Source organism: Tarenaya hassleriana, unplaced genomic scaffold (assembly GCF_000463585.1).
Source record: "Tarenaya hassleriana unplaced genomic scaffold, ASM46358v1 Cleome62, whole genome shotgun sequence".
Classification (NCBI taxonomy): Eukaryota; Viridiplantae; Streptophyta; class Magnoliopsida; order Brassicales; family Cleomaceae; genus Tarenaya; species Tarenaya hassleriana.
The window spans coordinates 336,523-340,646 of NW_010968712.1; positions in this window are offsets into that span (position 1 = coordinate 336,523).

Consider the following 4,124-nt stretch of genomic DNA (forward strand, 5'->3'; position numbering starts at 1 on the left):
GAAGAAGAAGATATGTATCACCTGTGGTAAGTGACGAGGAAGAGGAAGAGAAACATGAAAGGGAGGAAGAGAAAGTTGAAGAAAAAATGGAGGTTGAGAAGGTCACAAAACACGAAGAGGAAATCGAAAAGAAAGAAGAAGAAGAAGAAGAAGAGATAAAGGATGAGAAAAAAGAGGCGCTGGAAGAACAGATAAAAGAGGAGAAAAAAGAGGCGCCAAAACAAGAGGAGAAGGAAAAAGTGGAAGGAAGTGTCAAGAAGCGACGCCCTATATTCATTTGGCAACCCACTGTGGTTATGGGTAGTGTGCTTCGGATACTGAGTTTTGTCCAAACATGCACTCTGAAGGCGACACAGCTCTATAATTTTATGAAGATGGATCGTGCGGATCGGCTTTGGAAGTCAGAGATTGATCATTTGAGGAAATCAAGGTTCTGGGAAGACCTTTTGCAGGAGCGGGTCTGGCTGAAGGATGGGGTAAGTTTATTTCTCTTATACCTTTCAATTATTCATTTGGTCACTTTGGTCACTTTTGGTCACATTGGTCACTTTTGGTCACTTTTGTTAACTCTGGTCACGTTGGCCACACTGGTCACAATGGTCCCACTGGTCACGTTCGTCACACTGGTCACACTGGTCACTTTGGTCTTCTTACTGCGATCTGACGTTATTTTGTAGCACTTGGACGAAGCTGTACTTGAAATCAGGAATCGCCTGGCCAAAGAAAGTTGTCCAACAGCAACAAAGTACATGATTGGCGACACAAGTTTCGGTGAATTCCTCAAATGGTGGGGCCATGGTACTATGACCGATTTGAATGGGCTTGAGGACTACTTTGACGGAAAAGCACCGGTAGAGTGTGGGGATCGCAAGATCGGAAGTTACGAAGGATTTATCACTCCCCTCAGCATACCCTCGTTGGTCAATCCTGATGTAAGTGTGCATTGGATGACCATTAGATGCATCCCTGTGAAGAAGCTGATTCAGGTATTTGACTGCAACCTCAAAATGAGGCCGAACGTTGACGCGATTATTGGCCGGTTGGTGTGGTGGCTTCCAAAGATATATACGGTCTCCAAGATATACCAATTTGATGAAAGCACCACATTTGACTACCATAACGTCGAAGGGCTACCTCAAAATGGTAACGGAGATGACTGCGGTGTGTTTACCATCATGTACCTTGAAGCCCTGATGCGAGGTCAAGAAAGAATACTGTGCAATCAAATTTGTGATGAAAATAATTCATCGATTCGTGAGAAGATTGCTGCGGATATCTTCTCAAATGGCCAGATTGTGAGTCTTGCTCCCGATGTAAGACGTGACGATTCCTCCCCAGATGCAAGATAAATTATGATATTTCTTGTATTCTGTTTGAACCTTTGACTTTATTTTTTGTGTTAGATATTTTCTGAATGTTTAAATATTTTGAATTTATTGCGGGAAAGTTTAAATTTTCAGAATTGCATATTGGCCAAAATTTTGGAATTCGGTTGGCGGGATTTTTAAATTTTTTTTAAAAAAAAAAGCAACCTCAAAAAGTGGAACTGTTTTTCTGCAGAATCAGATATGTGGGCCCGCTGTAAATGGTATTGGTGCACATCTCCCCATAAACCTAATTCCAACTTCATTACCCCAAACCAGAAATTCAAGTATCCAGACCAGAAACCCTAACACTAAACCGGAAATGTAATCCCCTAAACCGGATTTTATCATATCGTGACGGTCCCACTGGTCACACTGGTCCCACTGATCGAATTTCATGAATTCAACGCTTTGGGAGTGTAATGTACGATCATACAAATGGTTCGGAGGAGGAATCGGGGTTGAAAGTCGTTGAGCATTATTCGATCGAAAGCTATGAACACAAAACGAATCTCATAAGTGTTAGTAGTGTTTTAGGAACACTTTAGATCAAAGTAACTTTGTGTTCGGAAATTTTTTGTTCAAACCGCTTACGAGATGTTAGTTTGAAGTGTAATTACATTGTTTCACAGCGCACCAACCTTGTTTAACTCCCCCACAGTTGATTTGGTTCACTTTTATCACATCCCGACGGTCCCACTGGTCACACTGGTCCCACTGGTCCCACTGATCGAATTTCACGAATTCAATGCTTTGGGAGTGTAATGTACGATCATACAAATGGTTCGGAGGAGGAATCGGGGTTGAAAGTCGTTGAGCATTATTCGATCGAAAGCTATGAACACAAAACGAATCCCATAAGTGTTAGTAGTGTTTTGGGAACACTTTGGATCAAAGTAACTTTGTGTTCAGAAATTTTTTGTTCAAACCGCTTACGAGATGTTAGTTTGAGATGTAATTACATCGTTTCACAGCGCACCAACCTTGTTTAACTCCCCCACAGTTGATTTGGTTCACTTTTATCACATCCCGACGGTCCCACTGGTCACACTGGTCCTACTGGCCCCACTGATCAAATTTCACGAATCCAACGCTTTGGGAGTGTAATGTACGATCATACAAATGGTTCGGAGGAGGAATCGGGGTTGAAAGTCGTTGAGCATTATTCGATCGAAAGCTATGAACACAAAACGAATCCCATAAGTGTTAGTAGTGTTTTAGGAACACTTTGGATCAAAGTAACTTTGTGTTCGGAAATTTTTTTGTTCAAACCGCTTACGAGATGTTAGTTTGAAGTGTAATTACATCGTTTCACAGCGCACCAACCTTGTTTAACTCCCCCACAGTTGATTTGGTTCACTTTTATCACATCCCGACGGTCCCACTGGTCATAATGGTCTCACTGGTCCCACTGATCGAATTTCACGAATTCAACGCTTTGGGAGTGTAATGTACGATCATACAAATGGTTCGGAGGAGGAATCGAGGTTGAAAGTCGTACGAACATTAAGAGTGAACTGAACTTCGAATAAAATTCATTGTTCAAGAGGAATACAAGTTACATTTAACGCAGACTAATTACGCGAATAATTTCAAATTTGTTACGAACATTAAGAGTGAACTGAACTTCGAATAAAATTCATTGTTCAAGAGGAATACAAGTTACATTTAACGCAGACTAATTACGCGAATAATTTCAAATTTGTTCTTTTTGACGAATCCGATTGTGAAAATGACGATGTTGAACTTTGGGGTCTTTTACGAGCCTCGTCTGGTCCAGGGAAACGATTCTGTTTAGGTCTTTCGGTCCGCCGTTTTTTTTCCATTATAGGCGGCATCACTGAAAAATTTAAAATTTCGGGCGGGACAACCCAATCACAAATATCGGGCACCGGATAGACAGTCTCTTAGTAAGCCTTGACCCAAGTCTCTCGCCAATGGTATTCAGAGCATAATTCGTGAATCGCATTACCTTTTCCTACCTTATGAGCTGCTGCAATTGCATGACTACATGGATACTTGTCCACATCAAACTTTCTGCAACTACAGGTTCTATCACCAAGATTTACCAAGTATCTTCTACCTTTTTCATCCCTTGCCTCAAACATTCCACTCAGCCTGTTAAGTTCAATAACCTCATACGTACATGCCTTCTCAAACCGTTCATGCAACACTTTGTACACATACGGAGTTAACTTTTGAGAATCATGAGCACCACATGCTTCCACCATGTACCTACTGAACTATTCTACCGTCTTCGCGACACAAATATCAAGCAGACTGAGTAGCGGATACCTTTTGGCCTTCTTCAAAACGGAGTTGATTGATTCGGCACCATTGGTGGTTAATAAGTTGTATCTCTCAGTCCGAAATTTACACCTCGCCCACTTCTCCGGAGCAAGTTCTTCTTTTTGCATGTACTCCGCCGCTTTGGGATACCTGAAAATCATGAGATATTCACATCAGTTTACCCAAGTCACACCGTTGAGAAAATCACACTGGTCCAATTGGTCCCAGTGGTTACACCGTTGAGAAAATCACACTGGTCCAATTGGTCCACTACTCACTAAATTCATACCTGTTCTTGAAATCAGAGTAGAATTCTTCAAACTCCTTCTCCCTGTGTGCCGATGCACATTTAAAAAACAATTTAACCACGGTTTTACCTCTTGAACCCTTTCTTCCGGATCCCCTATTAACATGTGATTTCAAGTTTTGCGATATGTGCCTTGCACAAAAACCATGATCAGCTTGTTTATA